Source organism: Schistocerca americana, chromosome 3, assembly GCF_021461395.2.
Source record: "Schistocerca americana isolate TAMUIC-IGC-003095 chromosome 3, iqSchAmer2.1, whole genome shotgun sequence".
Lineage (NCBI taxonomy): Eukaryota > Metazoa > Arthropoda > Insecta > Orthoptera > Acrididae > Schistocerca > Schistocerca americana.
Window position 1 is genome coordinate 49,835,817 of NC_060121.1, and position 17,370 is coordinate 49,853,186.

The 17,370-nt window shown below is 45.4% G+C and overlaps 1 protein-coding gene across 3 annotated transcripts in view; it reads right to left on the reverse strand.

Annotated features, from left to right (window-relative positions):
• The window catches only part of LOC124605375 (E3 ubiquitin-protein ligase ZNRF2), a 683,705-nt gene that overhangs the window by 5,161 nt on the left and 661,174 nt on the right, over positions 1–17,370 (reverse strand). The window lies entirely within an intron of this gene.

The following is a 17,370-nucleotide window of genomic DNA, read 5'->3' on the forward strand; positions in this document are numbered from 1 at the left end:
AAATAGATGGCTTAACTGAACTATCTACTGTTGTATGTATTACAGTTTTGTGTAATAAAGGAGTCATATTATGCCACAAAATGGTAATATAAAATATTACAAAATCATAAAATTAGCTGTCATTACTGTTTAGTAGAAATGGAAGATGAAGCAACTGTAACTGAACTGAAGACCTGAGCTGAAGACCTGAACTACAGACAGATGCTGCACAACTGTGTGTCTCAATTAATGCTTCAGTTCCATGTTGAACATTCAAAGCTATCGGACTTGGTAAATACAAGACCTTTACAAGAAAACTGCAACAAAACAAAAAGTTTTTGCAAGAATGCAGCCAACTTAGGCAATGTGACAGATTTTTGATACTTATTTTCTGACGTAAATTGCTCAATGGTGTCTGGTTCTATTGACGCATTGGGAAATTGCACCAAAGGTACAAATTGGTACTCATTCCCTGCCCATCTCTAACACTGAAATTACAGCCAATTAACATTCTACAAAAATCATGGACACCATACAAAATTTGATGACAGTTTCTCACAGTGTTCTCAAGATAATGCACATTTAGCTGGCTCGTGTAGGACCAATTTCCTGTCAATGAGTAGTATATGTGCTGTCATGGCTGGAGAGTCATTGTAATTTGATACTAACGATGACTAATACGAGGGTTGGAACTTTAATAGTGGCAACTATTTATTTACAGCTCGTACAAGATAGATGTGTGTTTCAAAGTTTTACTGACCTTCACAGTAGTCACCAGCATCGTGTATAACCCGTTACCAGCGATGTGGAAGTCATAGGATACTCTTAGCAGTCCCAGATGTGTTGACAGTTCGAGCGGTGTGGCCTATTGCCCAACGAATTTGTAGCAGTTCTGAAGCGAATGCTGTGAAGTGTTTCCTTGTGTGACTGACCAAAACTCAAAGCTCTTTTGGAACAGTAAACACAAATTCGCTTTTCCAAGCACAAAAATTACATGAATTAGGGAACAATAATTCCACACACATATGGGATTAATTTTGGCAACTACAGGATTTCACCCCATCTCTACCCCACCCCCCTCCTGCCACCCTCGCCCCCTGCCATCCACCCACCCCCCTGCCACCCTCCTCCCCCCTTCTCTCTTTCGCTCTCTTGAAACGTACCTCGGAGTTGCCTTCACCATTAACAATAACACATTAAATTCAGCAATAAATATGAATCCCTTAAATAGCAGATTAATAATCATCAACGTAAAGTGTGCAAATCAATAAACGCTCACGTTTTTGTCAATGAAGGTAGTAGAAAAGATGCTAGAGATGGGAAAAAAACATGCAAATTTAGGTCAATACATGACTGGTTGACTTTAACGAACAGTTAAGTAACTGTACCGGCAAGAAATATTGGAAAACAAAAGTGCAGAAAAATGGACTAAGTTGAATACAAGAATAGTCAAACGTTTAGTGAAATAATTTGTCTGACAGTAAATAAACGCTGAGTACAGAAATGTTTGACGTAACTCATTTTCTGTATTTCATTGCAAGCATCTACATCTACATTTATACTCCGCAAGCCACCCAACGGCGTGTGGCGGAGGGCACTTTACATGCCACTGTCATTACCTCCATTTCCTGTTCCAGTCATGTACGGTTCGCGGGAAGAACGACTGCCGGAAAGCCTCCGTGCCCGCTTGAATCTCTCTTATTTTACATTCGTGATCTCCTCGGGAGGTATAAGTAGGGGGAAGCAATATATTCGATACCTCATCCAGAAACGCACCCTCTCGAAACCTGGACAGCAAGCTACACCGCGATGCAGAGCGCCTCTCTTGCAGAGTCTGCCACTTGAGTTTGCTAAACATCTCCGTAACGCTATCACGCTTACCAAATAACCCTGTGACGAAACGCGCTGCTCTTCTTTGGATCTTCTCTATCTCCTCCGTCAACCCGACCTGGTACGGATCCCACACTGATGAGCAATACTCAAGTATAGATCGAACGAGTGCTTTGTAAGCCACCTCCTTTGTTAATGGACTACATTTTCTAAGGACTCTCCCAATGAATCTCAACGTGGTACCCGCCTTACCGACAATTAATTTTATATGATCATTCCACTTCAAATCGTTCCGCACGCATACTCCCAAATATTTTACAGAAGCAACTGCTACCAGTGTTTGTTCCGCTATTATAAAACCATACAATAAAGGATCCATCATTCAAAGGCGCGTAAATATTTCTCCAATCTATTTCATTGACAAATCATTCCACAAAACATTTGATCATTTTTTTTTTCAAGTTCTGCTCAGGAAAATATCGTATTATTGACATGTCATTTGCTTTCCTATGTCTTCTCGTCTCGAAATGTCCTGTATGCACTTGTTCAAAGGAAACCCATTTGACAGTTAAAATTTCACACCAATGAAACCTTTAATGCGCAAAATAACTACACCTTGAAATGAAGGACTTTTTGACACTTCATTTTGATACCTAGCAGCAGCTGTTCCTGAAATATTACAATTTTCCCTCGGATCACTTGTTAATCTTTTCTGAATTACCTACATCGTCTCGTCCATTTTTCACTCTTCCTCTAGATATGAAAATTAGGATCAAAACCCACTGCGTAATTCACGAGAAGTCTTGTTTTCGCTCCGCACTGGTGCAAGAATGGGAGGCTATACACCAGCAGCTGCTCAACCACCTGATCCAGAGTATGCCAACCCGTTGTGCGGCCTGTGTACGTGTGCATGGTGATCATATCCCATATTGATGTCGGGGTACAGTGGCGTTTTGTACCACATGTGTTTCGGGACGGTCTTCTCAACTTATAACCAATACCGTGGACTTACAGATCTGTGTCGGGTGTGTTCCCTATGTGCCTATGCTATTAGCGCAAGTTTTGTGTAGTGCCATGTTGTGTGGCACCACATTCTGCAATTATCCTTAATTTATGAGCATGAGTGTAGAAACAAGTGGACGGTCAGGAAGTGTAAGATCTGCACGGAACTGATCGAGAAATGGGTCTTACCTGCTACAGTGCCAGTTCATTCCTGGCTTTCGCAGAGATGGAGCGTCCTGTGCTGTGTATTACCAGAATGTTTGCAATATTGTGAATTAAAAATATCTGTCAATGAAGACATCGTGAAAATATAGGAAGCTGCAGATTCATTATACAGTGAAGTGTCGAAGGTGATGTTAAAAGATGTGGTTTTTTATTAAGAAATCTTGCCTGCTGCAAATAATTTGATTGCATCGGAATCTTGAACGGCAATTTCTCGTGAAGCAGTGTCGATGGGTAAAGAAATTTGCAGAGGTACTATGGACATGTTGGCTGAAAAAATACTTGTGACTGATGAACTTGCTCACGAAAATGAAAACTGCGAAGGTGAACCTTTCGAAAAGTGGGGAGGGAGACCACAGCTCATCGGATGTATATCAGCCAGATGAAAAGAAAGCAAGAGAAGTACATCGTGTTTCTCTGTATTACAAAAGCAGCGTTGTTAATATCCCAAAGGCTTACCCCACGTGGAAACTACAAACATTATAAAAAAGAGGATGCAGCCGGTTAAGAAAGAAGGATAATTTATCGCAATGGACAGAAGAAATAAATAAAAGGAGGCAATCAATTTGGTAAGTACGCGACAATCAGTTCCTGGACATACGATCTTTTTATTGAAGCCCGATGGAATTGTCAGCAAATGACGTGTCAGCAAGACACGGAATTTACAACAGCTGGCTTTAGCAGCAGCACAACAATCTACAGATTTTGAATTTAAAGCTTCTGACAGCTGGTTCATAGATTCAAAAATAAACATGGAATTCGTCAGCGAAAACTGACAAGATTTGTTTTAAGAAAAGAAACAGCGACGATCCAAGATACCTTAGCTGCTGCAGACACTTTTCAAACCCAGACATTAAAATCGATATTGAATTTCAACGAAGATTTTGTTATCAACACTGACCAGACAGATATTTTTTGCGGGGTATTTAAAAATTCACTCTTTCCACGCTGTCACTATCAGTCGATGTACAACAGAAATCTGGCTCTTCAAAGGAAGAAAAACTATTTTCGTCAAAAGATACGACATGAATAAAGTGTCGAATGCATATACCGCTCAATATGCTCTCACTCTGTCTGGAATCATCCTACCTCAAGTGTGTGTTTATTTACAAGAGGCAACCGGGAACTTTTGTTCCAGAGTTCAAGAAACAGTAAATAAAAATGAGCAAATTATAAAAACGCTGTAATAACGTCTTCCAAACTAACGACAGAACTGTATACAGACTTTCTCAACCAGTGTTTGAAGTCATATGTGTGTCAAGAACGGTTTCTGTCATTCTTGAGGTGAACACGCAAAGCCTGAATTATACGACGATATTTTGTAAATTATAGACTGCAGCAATCAGTCGTCCTTTTAAAATTTTATTATGCAGATCTAGATTTCAGCTAGAAGCTAGCCATTCTCAATGCACTATTATTTTGTATGTAAGTCCCTGTTGATCGGGCTTCACCCACAGTCGCCGAGTGCAACCGCTTTCCGGATGGAAGGTAACCTGACGACGACATCTTTTAGGATGACAAGAAATCACCAACATGTACAATTAAAGCGATTCCGCCGAAATGTACTCCACTTGTTCTACCATGTGACATCTATTTTTATAGACAAGTAAAAAAATCTGACAAAGAGTGTACAAAATAGCGCTTATGTTATAAAAAATAATATGGAAATAAATTCTCGTGAAGACTGTATATAAAAATACAATCAATAGTCTATCATCAGCTGTCATCACCAATTTGCTTCCACGCTTTCTGATGAAAGAGGAGTTTTCAGGAATGTCAACGAAGTATGTTTTTCAACAGACCTCTTTAAAAAAACGTTGTTCCTGTAAAACTATCGTCGTTCATGAATCGTACAAGATGCAAAAATATTTTTCGTTTTCAATTATTTTACGACAATTACCATTCTGATGCTTGCACATAAAATACAAAATCAGCAAACGAACATGATATTCTAAAAAATTTTACATAATTGAAACTCCACCCTGAATTTTGTGATTGTGGTAATTAATTTGCCTCCACTAAAAATGCATTTGAAATTATTCAACTTTTTAAAAAGAAAACACTGATGAGTGTAATTCACATTTTAAGTAGCTGTGACAGCCATTTCATAAACTAAATAAAATTATTTGTGATTTAACTGATAATACTTTAGGTCTTTAACTTTATTTAATAGCTGTTATAATTTTTAAAACAATTCATAAAACAAAATAAAACTGTACCGTCTGGTACGTGCGATCGAACCCACGTCGGTCGCATGATCGTCTAGGACACCACTGACACTGACTGAGCTACTTCACGTATCTGCTTGGCTGGATTAAAAGAGGGGGGCAAACTGCCAGGTCATCGGTCCCTTGTTCCCAGTAAAATAATTACTCAAGGAAAAGAAGAAAAGAAAGGAGACGTACAGCACAATAACAGGGGAAAGGAAGAACCAGAAGAACGACAAAAGGACAACCAACACTACTATGGACAAAACAGGAAAAGAAAACAACAGAGAGAAGCAAGTAACAGGTAGAAAGGGTAAAAACAAAAGAGCAGATGACGGTGGCTGCCCGAACACTAGAATAAAAAGGAAAAGCCAGTCATTCAGCGACACATTAAAACATGCACCATAAAAGCATTAGAGGAGCACACAAAGGGACATGGGACATGCGCTAAAACTTTTATAGAATAATAAAAACCACCGTCAGGCATAGAATGTGAAACCGAATTAGCCGATGAGGCGTTGTCAGCTAATATTTATGCCAACGAGTCCGGTAACTGAAGAGTGCGTCGCAGGGCAGCCAGAGAAGGGCAGCTCACCAAGATATGGGCCAATGTCAGCCGGGCGCCATACCAACACAAGCCGGCAGAGAACCACAGAGGCCTTGCGAGAGGTCCGCATGGAGGACTGCCACACTTTCGTAGTCTCCTTAATGGCACGCAGTTTGTTTTGCGTGCTGAGGTTATGTCACTTCGTCTCCCAAAGCCGCAAAACTTTGCGGCGTAGTACTGAACGCAGGTCGGTTGCAGAGAAGCCGATCTCCACAATCGGTTTCCGCGTAGCCTGTTTGACCAGCCTTATCGGCAAGTTCGTTGCCTGGGATTCCGACGTGACGTGGGGTCCACACAAACACCACTGAACGACCGGACCGTTCCAAGGCATAGATGGACTCCTGGATGGTCGCTACCAAAGGATGACTAGGGTAGCACTGGTCGATAGCTTGTCGGCTGCTCAAGAAGTCAGTACACAGAAGAAACGATTCCCCACGGCATGAACGGATCTGCTCAAGAGCACGAGATATAGACACCTGCTTGGCAGTGAAAACACTGCAGCCATCGGGTAAGGAATAATGTTCAGTATGTCCTCCATGGACATACGCGAAGCCGACGTGACCATCAGCCATCGGCCTGTCAGTGTAAACCACTTTGTGGCCTCAGTACATGTCAAGTATCAAGAGGAAGTGGCAGCGGAGAGCTGTGGGGTTAACAGAGTCCTTAAGGCCTTGTGAAAGGTCCAGGCGAAACCGCGGCGTATGTGTACATCATGGAGGTGTACATGAATGGACCTCAAGTATAGGTGATAAAGGCAAAGACTCCAGTTCGGAAAGAAAGGATCAGACACCAAGTGCAATTGAAGCCCTGACCTGGGCCGCTGATGAAGGAGATCAACCGCTGTGGGTGGGAAAAGGAGACTGTGATTCGCATGCGCAGGAGAACTATGAATGTGTGCAACGTAACTGGCCAGCAGCTGTGCACGCCTAACCTGCAACAGAGGGACTCCTGCCTCCATAAGGCGCTGATCACCAGACTCCTGTCGCTAGGCTAACGCCACAGTGGTGCACTGGGTCGAGTGAACGTAACGCTGAGAGCGCCGCCGAACCGCAAACCAAACTCCAATGTTCAAGGCGGGATTGAACAAGGGCACTGTAGAGCTGCAGCAGAGTCGAGCGATCTGCACCCCAGTTGGTGTTGCCCAAGCAGCGGAGGGCATTGAGGTGCTGAAGTTGACGAAGGTGAGGAAGCCAAGTCAATTGGGCGTCGAAAACCAGTCCTAAGAATCGATATGTCTCCACTACAGTGCGTGGAACGTCATTAAGGTAAAGTTCTGGTTCTGGATGAACGGTACGACGCCGACAGAAGTGCATAACACACGACTTTGCGGCCGAAAACTGGAAACCGTGGGCTACAACCTATGACTGCGCCTTATGGATAGCTCCCTGTAGGAGCCGCTCAGCAACCAGTACTGGTGGAACAGTACGAAATGCAGAAGTCGCCTGCATGCAGAGAAGGTGAGACGGACGGCCGTACTGCTGCTACTAGACCATTGATGGCCACTAAAAATAGACACTCAATACAGTGCCCTGCGGGACAACATTCTCCTGGACATGGCGGCAACTATGGGAGGCACCAACTTGGACACAGAAAGTATGAAGCGAAATTTTGGATGAAAATCGGGAGCGGGCCTTGGACACCCACTTGCATAATGTGGCAAGGATATGACGTCGCCAGGTCGTATCATCCTCTTTTTCGTAAATCAAAAAGATAGCAGCCAGGTGCTGGCGTCTGGAAAAGGCTGTTCGGATGGCAGACTCGAGGAGGACAAGATTATCAGTGATAGAGCGACCCTGGAGGAAGCCGCCCTGACATGAAGCCAGTAAGCCACGTGACCCCAGGACCCAACCCAATTGCCGACACACCATACTTCCCAGCACCTTACAAAGAACGTTGGTGAGGCTGATGGGCCGATAGCTATCCACATCAAACGGGTTCTTACTGGGTTTGAGCACTGCAATGATGGTGTTCTCTCGCCACTGTGATGGTAAGACACCATCGCACCAGATCCGGTTGAACATGACGAGGAGATGGCGCTTGTAGTCAGACGAGAGATGTTTAATCATCTGACTGCGGATGCGATCTGGCCCAGGAGCTGTGTCAGGGAAATGTGCAAGGGCACTGAGGAGCTCCCACTCTGTAAATGGGGCGTTATAGGGTCCACTGTGGTGGCGTGTAGTGAACAACAGGACTTTCCCTTCCAGCAGTCATTTGAGAGTGCAAAAGGCTGGGGGGGGGGGGGGGGTAATCCTCCGACGCAGAGGCTCGAGAATTGTGTTCAGCAAAGTGCTCGGCAATAGCGTTTGCGTCGGTAGATAACACGCCATTTATGTTAACACCGGGAACACCTGATGGGTCTAATACCCGAAAACACCTTTGGTCTCTGTCCAGAATTGGGAAGGTGACGTATGGCACCCAATGGTCGAGACATATCCCCCAACATTCCTGCTTCCGTCGTTTGATAAGTTCGCGAACGAGGGCACCGAGCCGTTTAAAGGCTATGAGGTGCTCCACGGAAGGGTGCCGCTTATGCCCCTGTAGAGCTCGCCAACGCTCCTTGATTGCTTCAGCGACTTGCGGCGACCACCAAAGGAACTGCCTTTCGCCAGGGGCAACCTAAAGAGCGAGGGACCGTGTTTTCTGCCACAAAAACGATTGTTGTAGTCACCTGCTCAACCATCACATCGATGTTACCGTTTGGGGGAGATTCAGCGGTGACAGCAGAGGTGAAAATTTCCCAGTCCGCCTTGTTTAAAGCCCACCTGGGTAGACGTCTATGAGCATGAGGCTTGAGACAGTAAAGTTCGACATCTCTGCCTCGGCCAGTAAGAACGGTGCCACCCCACTAGGGGTTATGGGCGTTAATATCTCCCAAAAATAAGAAAGGTTTACGGAATTGGTCATTCAGTGCTGTTAATACATTCTGGGATACTGCACCACCTGGAGGAAGATATACATTGCAGACAGTTTATTTCCTGCGTCGTCCTTATTCTGACAGCTACAGCTTCAAGAGGGGTTTGAAGGGACACAGTGTCACTATCGACTGAGCTTAGGACATAAACGCAAAGTCCACCTGACACTCGATTATAGTCGCTATGGTTCCTGTAATATCCCTTATGGCCATGGAGGGCAGAGGTCCGCATTATTGGGAACTACGTTTCCTGGAGGGTAATGCAGAAAGCAGGTGTAAAGCTTAACAGATGCCATGGCTCAGCTAGGCGGTGGAAAAAACCACTGTAATTCCATTGGAGGATGAAGTCATCCTGAGACTGGGAAGGCATGGAACATTCAATGAGGCAGCTTACGCCTCAGGGTCACCTGCTGCCACCGACTTTTTGCCTGAGCAGTTTATATCCATTGTCTCTGGGGGTCTGGCGAGATCTAGGTCCTCAGCGGATGCCAGAGTCTCCACCTCATCTGCAGACAGAGACCTTGTAGGTAGCAGTGGTGTGGCTGCCACAGCTATTCCCTTGGTCTTGGGGACCTTCTTTTTGGATTTCTCTCGCTGCTCCTTGGGTTTCCACGGCTGGGAGGGCTTCACTGATTCAGTCTCCGGGACTGAGCATGAAGTCCTAAGACCAGCTGCTTTTGGGTTCTTCAGCCACTGGCGTGTCGTCGTCTTTCCCACTAGCAGAAACGTGGGAAGTGAGTAACCCAAGGGACCCCTTCCTAGCAAGAGTCTTACGCTTCTCCGGGTCAGAAATGTGAACTGATATCACCGATGGTTTGGGGGGGGGGGGAGGGTGTTGTGTTGCTCCCGAAGTAGGGGGTGTGGGAGAAACAGGGAGGGAATTTCCCCCCCCCCCCCCCCCCGGTCAATGGTGCATGTGTAGTCTTCTGGTTCTGAGAGGCGACAGGACTGCGAGGAACTGATGGGGCGACAACTGTTCTCGTAGCAGCGGCGTCATAGCCACAGGATGTAGACGCTCAATTTCCTCTTAGCCTCAGTCTAGGTTAGTCGGTCTAGAATCTTATATTCCATGATTTTCCTCCCTTTCCGTAAAATCCTGCAGTCTGGTGGGCAAGGTGAATCGATGCTCTCTGCATTTAACACAGATGGGAGGCGGGACACATGGAGTATTGGGATGTGATGGACGTCCACAGTCTCGACATGTGACGCTGGACGTGCAGCAGGAAGACTTATTGCCGAACTTCCAGCGCTTACACCACTGCATTGGGAAAGGGATATATGGCTTGACGTCACAGCGGCAGACCATCTCATTGACCTTCTCGGGCAATGTGTCACCCTCAAAAGCCAAGATAAAGGCACCGGTGGCACCTGATTATTCATCGGATTCAGACGGCGTGAACACCTAGGCGCTCAAAATTGGCGCGCAGCTCGTCGTCAGATTGCAAGAGAAGGTCCCTGTGGAGTATAATACCCTGGACCATATTTAAGCACTTATGAGGCGAAATGGTAACAGAAACAACCCCCAACTTGTCACAAGCGAGTAATGCCTGTGACTGGGCAGAGGATGCTGTTTTTATGAAGACCGACCCAGAGCGCATTTTGGACAGGCCCTCAACCTCCCCGAACTTGTCCTCCAAACGCTCCACAAAAAACTGAGGCTTCGTGGACATGAAAGATCCCCCATCAACTCTCGTACATACGAAGTACTGGGTCGAATAAGCTTCACTTCCATCCTTAGCATGGAGTTTCTCCCATGGTATGGCCAGGGAGGGGAACGATTTGGGGTCATAATTCTTAGCAGTGAAGTTGGACTTGCCTGCTTAGAGACTGCTGGCGGCGGACCACCAGCAAGAGACGATGTACTACGCTTCACTGCGTGTCATCCGTCCTGATGCCACCCACTCCGACCAGGGGCCCTCCCCACGGGCGCCACGCAGCCGCAGCAAAGGCCACCTGGCAGGATGGCTATTGCCGGGAGTCCAGATGCCCCAGGATGATGGGCATCTACTCCTTGGCATACGTGGGGAGTTAAGGGCGCTGGCATCAGCAAAGAGATCCCTGTGTTGTCAGGGGGGTACAACCAACGGGGCACATGGCGATCCCACCACAAGAGACTGGCTACCGTGCTGGATATGAGGTGCAACCAAGCAAAGAAGTCCAATATCATCGTCGCGTAGCAAAGGATACTCCACAGTTGATGGAAAAATACACACCCAGGAGGGTGACATCGCCCTACTGTTGGAGAATGAGTGGAAGTGCAGGTCCACGTCGTCGAAGGATGCGAAAGGTCTCAGCGCATGATGGACACTATGCACCATGTAAGGCGCCCTTCCCCACTTGGCTCGCTCTTCGGGAAAATTTTGAAAAATGGTGGTCAAACCATACAGTGGACCATCACATAAAGGCCGAAACGTGAGAGACTCATTTTAGTCTCCTCTTACGACAGGCAGGAATACCTCTGGCCTCGCGGTTTTCCGAGGTGATTAAGTGTTTTGGTTTCAGACACTTATGTGGGTGCTGTTACGACTGATAGGTTCGCGACTTTGTCAATGTAACACAGTGTAGCGTTAATGATTTTTAAGTTAGAACTGTCTCCTCATTGAGGGCTTACTAATTTGCTGCAACACTCAGAGGCTGATACAGGTGATATCAAAACGAATAAGGGCCGTTATAGAAGAAGAAACCAGCGACATTGCAAATGTATTTCAGATGGCTGGTTTGTACTGTTACGTAGTAAGCTGTAAACTATTGGAAAGGTTACGACGTGACATGAGGCACAGACGTTAGTTGCATGTTCAACATTGCATGTTTAACATTAGAGAAGCACAAATTAAATTAAATGCCCAAAACTTAATTACACACACGTACGACGGGGCATGCGTTATAGCTCATTCCTTGTTGGAGTACAAGCTAGTTTTATTTTTGGAAGATATATCCCAGCACAGAGTCTACGTTAATTTTGTAATAATTAGGGCAGCATCAATCGACCGCAATGTGAATTCTTTTAAGCATTTTTCTCCCGAAAGCACCCAGCTGTCCGCGATCCTTGATGAGGTGGTGAGAAAGAATTTGTGGCGATCTTGTATTACTGCGACGAATTTTTGGTTCAGAACTTCAAACACAGTTTATGATGAAAGACGTTAGCAAGTATACAAATCAGAGTTTGAAGGGCGCGTTATCTAAAGAGTGAAACTGAAATTTGTCAGGGTCTTGGTGTAAACAAGTTCCACGCAGGTGTAGTTTTAATTGCTGGTCGGACTTCTTTGGCACAGTAACGCCACTATGGAAAGTCTCTGTGGGTGAGCTGAACACGGAGCCACTGACGCCGAGTCAGCTTTCCAAGTAAATATCATCGAGGGCCTGACCAGCGGTAATGAGCTCACTGATTGTCCACTGACGAAAAGGAAACTGTACAAAAGAGAGTGGAAAAGAGGAAGTGTGTGATATTATACGCGGTGTCTCACGAAAGACGCCCGGAAGGTGTCCGCGGGTCGCGCGGCATGGCCGCCTCTCCGACGCTAATCTTCCGGTTAAGTCGGCTGCGCGCGCGCTTCCCCCGAGTTAGGCGTAAACAAATTGCCGTCTGATTAACTCGAGCTTACATATATTTACAGTAGTTGCTGAAAATGATGTCCCTCTGTGGTAAAGAGCAGCATCACAGCTCATGAACACATTGGAAAACACGACGAATTTTGGCTGCCGAAATCTGGAAAATGTCTAGCCGAACCTTGTATTCCAACTCTTCGAGCGTGTGGGGACTGGATGAATACATCTTGTCTTTTAACGTCCCCGAAAGATAAAAAATCACACAGATTTAGATCCGGAGAACGAGGAGACCTGTCAACTATCTTATCATCAAAAACAGTTCCTTTGCTGTCACACAAGCATAGGTGATGTGTGGTTCTGTATTGTCCTGCATGAAGTAACCGCACATCATTTCGTTAGGCGTTAGTTCTCGAGGAAAAAAAAAAGAAAAAAAAAGGAGGTACTGTATTGTTCACATACCTGTCCCAACGCACCGTTTCGTGGAAAACGATTGCTCCAATAATTCGTCTTGCTGTAACTGCACACCCAACTCCTCTCCGCATCATGCAGAGGTTGTTGATGCGATTCATGAGAATTTTCGGAGCTCCGACATCGACTGTTCTGATAATTTACGTACCTTGACTACCGTTATTTTGTATGGTTTGAATTTCAGATCGTGCACAACTCTGTGAGCAGATACTCTTGACACACCAGTCTGGAGTCTCCAACGGCGCACAGGTTTTCTCGGACTTCTTTCCAAGGCCTCCCCTATCTCGTCTAATTTATTTTCGGGTAAAACACTAGGTTCTTTAGACCTTAGTTTGTGTTATAGATCCAGTCTCTCTTAAATTTCTTCACTAATCAAAGAATCATTCGAAACATGCACTTCGGGAAATTTTCGTATGAGCTCAAGCCGACATTCCATATACACTCCCGGAAATTGAAATAAGAACACCGTGAATTCATTGTCCCAGGAAGGGGAAACTTTATTGACACATTCCTGGGGTCAGATACATCACATGATCACACTGACAGAACCACAGGCACATAGACACAGGCAACAGAGCATGCACAATGTCGGCACTAGTACAGTGTATATCCACCTTTCGCAGCAATGCAGGCTGCTATTCTCCCATGGAGACGATCGTAGAGATGCTGGATGTAGTCCTGTGGAACGGCTTGCCATGCCATTTCCACCTGGCGCCTCAGTTGGACCAGCGTTCGTGCTGGACGTGCAGACCGCGTGAGACGACGCTTCATCCAGTCCCAAACATGCTCAATGGGGGACAGATCCGGAGATCTTGCTGGCCAGGGTAGTTGACTTACACCTTCTAGAGCACGTTGGGTGGCACGGGATACATGCGGACGTGCATTGTCCTGTTGGAACAGCAAGTTCCCTTGCCGGTCTAGGAATGGTAGAACGATGGGTTCGATGACGGTTTGGATGTACCGTGCACTATTCAGTGTCCCCTCGACGATCACCAGTGGTGTATGGCCAGTGTAGGAGATCGCTCCCCACACCATGATGCCGGGTGTTGGCCCTGTGTGCCTCGGTCGTATGCAGTCCTGATTGTGGCGCTCACCTGCACGGCGCCAAACACGCATACGACCATCATTGGCACCAAGGCAGAAGCGACTGTCATCGTTGAAGACGACACGTCTCCATTCGCCCCTCCATTCACGCCTGTCGCGACATCACTGGAGGCGGGCTGCACGATGTTGGGGCGTGAGCGGAAGAAGGCCTAACGGTGTGCGGGACCGTAGCCCAGCTTCATGGAGACGGTTGCGAATGGTCCTCGCCGATACCCCAGGAGCAACAGTGTCCCTAATTTGCTGGGAAGTGGCGGTGCGGTCCCCTACGGCACTGCGTAGGATCCTACGGTCTTGGCGTGCATCCGTGCGTCGCTGCGGTCCGGTCCCAGGTCGACGGGCACGTGCACCTTCCGCCGACCACTGGCGACAACATCGATGTACTGTGGAGACCTCACGCCCCACGTGTTGAGCAATTCGGCGGTACGTCCACCCGGCCTCCCGCATGCCCACTATACGCCCTCGCTCAAAGTCCGTCAACTGCACATACGGTTCACGTCCACGCTGTCGCGGCATGCTACCAGTGTTAAAGACTGCGATGGAGCTCCGTATGCCACGGCAAACTGGCTGACACTGACGGCGGCGGTGCACATATGCTGCGCAGCTAGCGCCATTCGACGGCCAACACCGCGGTTCCTGGTGTGTCCGCTGTGCCGTGCGTGTGATCATTGCTTGTACAGCCCTCTCGCAGTGTCCGGAGCAAGTATGGTGGGTCTGACACACCGGTGTCAATGTGTTCTTTTTTCCATTTCCAGGAGTGTATAATTCTGTTTATGCATAGTTCGACACAAGAAACACTTGTTGATCTTTCGTGTATTCCATACCGAACGGAAACTCGACAGGAAACCCAAAACAAAACACCCAAACACTCAGTCTCCCAGTATAGAAGACACGCTCACGGTGTATCTGTCCAAGGACAGTGCCAACGACAAAAGGGCAGGACAAGCACCGGACGCGGCGCAGCTGTAATAATGACGTCTATCAACAATATTTGAAGCGATTAAACTTCACAAAAAAACTCAAAAGAAAACACCAGTACACTCAGCCGCATAGTGTAGGGGCCACGCGCAAACTATTGCTGTCCGAGAACAACCGCCTGCCCCCCCCCCCCCCCCCCCCCCCCGACAAAGTCTTTCGTTACTCTTGTGCTTTCCGGCTTTAAAGATTGTTTTAGCTCATGAGGTCGCCCTATACCGTCCTAATTGTTTCTCCAGAGGATTTCTCTTGTTTTGTTGTAAGTTCCTTGATGATATCTGAAAGACTGCTGTCCAGTGTACATATTTTTGGACAAGTTAAAACTACTTTGCATCTATTTAGCACAAGAAGTAAGGTTATTTTCTGCTGCCGTTAGTCTATACGAGTTTACAACAACAGAGAAGACGTTGACGGAGAATTTAACGCTGTTCTAACTAATCATTGTAATAAGAAGAAATGACATCAGTTGAAGTACGAAGGAGTGTTTCTACTTTGGAAAGAATACGAACGTCCTTAAGGTGTCACCTTACTAATATTTAAAGAGCTCCTCTTGATGTTTTTCCGTGCTTTCGATCTAAAATTTGGGTTGTTTTGAAAATCTGCCTTATGCAAACACTATCTATTTCTTGTATTCGTTCAGACGGGTTTTGACGCCTATGTGTCATCTTCTTTGGGTCAAACTTCTTATTTCTCTAAAGCGTAATGTAAACTTTATAATCATTTATCTAATGTAGGTTTAAAATTTTAACAGGTGCGTTTTGTTCCGATTGCTCGACTCAAAATTAGATTGGTAGTGAAACTGCGTTATTATAGATGGGTTTTTGTGTCCTTTTTTGTCATTTTTGACAGCATGTCATCCATCTGCAAAGCAATCGGGAAGACAATTGCTTGTGCATTCTTGAAGTACTATTTCGTGGGCAAAGGTCATGTACGTCACTGTACTTACATTTTTCGTCCTGTTGCGTATCTCTGGTGGATATCTCTTTATATTGCTACTGAGTACACTGTTTCCGCACTGTTATTTATAAAACTTCGCTCACAACTTTACTTCGCAAATATTTTCCACAAACCGTCACTCGAGCAGACACTTCTGTCTCCATTCTCACTGAGAGGTGCTATGTTGTCGCTGCTCACTTGTTCATCGTCTGCATTTTGTTTAATGTGGCGTTTATTTTGAATGTTTCGTGACGAAGATACTGAAGATGAAAGTTAAGATGAGAAAAATTTTAGGAATTTAATTCTTGGAAAACCCTTCTACGATCTTCTTCCATTTCTCAACCGCAGGCTTATTTTTGTCATCAAAACACTGTGCCCCGTCCAGGCTTCTTTTAATTATTTGAAATTCTTTGTATAAAGAGTCCATGTTCTTCAGTTGATCGACGCTTAAAAGTTCCGCAGCTTTTTGAAAATGGTCATAATGTACTGGTGATTTTAAGTTTCAAAACAGTATTTTGGAAAGGATGTTGTTTTCAATAACATCTTATCGTGGTACAAAATATCTAACAAAACTGGCTCTGAGCACTTGGGACTTAACTTCTGAGGTCATCAGTCCCCTAGAACTTAGAGCTACTTAAACCTAACTAAGGACATCACACACATCCATGCCCGAGGCAGGATTCGAACCTGCGACCGTAGTGGTCGCGCGGTTCCAGACTGAAGCGCCCAGAACCGCTCGGTCATTACGGCCGGCAACAAAACTGGTATATAACTGTAGAAAATCGTTCCACATAGACTGTTTTGTATTAGTGTTTAATTCGCCCGTTATTTTTGTCTTACTTTCGAAAAACTTGTGTTTTATTCTTTGCTCAATCTTCAAGCGAATCCCGTGCATTTCAGCATGCATCTTAACAACTGATGGAAAATCTCATTCAATCTTCTTCTTTGTTGTTTCTATCGAAAACATTACGTTATGCAGTAACGACAAATAGACCAAAGTTTTTTCCTCTCCTTCACCACATGTGATTATCTTTTCTAATAGACGAGGACAACTAATATTCTTCCGATATCAGGACCAAGAGATAAAAATCTCGAGGCACTCTACTGAAGTATCAAACTTTCTACATCACTTCCAGTTTATGAGCACTGTGATTTGTCGCACTATGGAGAATATGGACGGCACTACCAGCTTTGACAATCATTTTCTGCTAGAAGAAGTGTATAAATGGAAAGGTTTCTCCCGAAGTTTACATTAGTGTTGTCAGCGGCGAATGCCGAAACTTCATTTAAAGCCAGTCCATTCTTCTCCAATGTGTCCATCAATAAACTTCGAAATTTAATATGCACATTCATCGGAACATTCTACAAATTCCAGTAGACTCTTTACAGCCCTGGTATCGCAATGAAAGAATCGTTTGCAAATAGAAAACATTTTTCCATTTTTTTATTATTTGCATCTGTCGCTAAAGAAAAGGATAGATTTTTTTCCTTGGATGGTCTTAAAAATATTTTCAACTCATTCTTTGGTCAATACACCGCATAGAATAGCTTCCGCTTTTGTTCTTCCGCAGCTAAAACGAGCGATT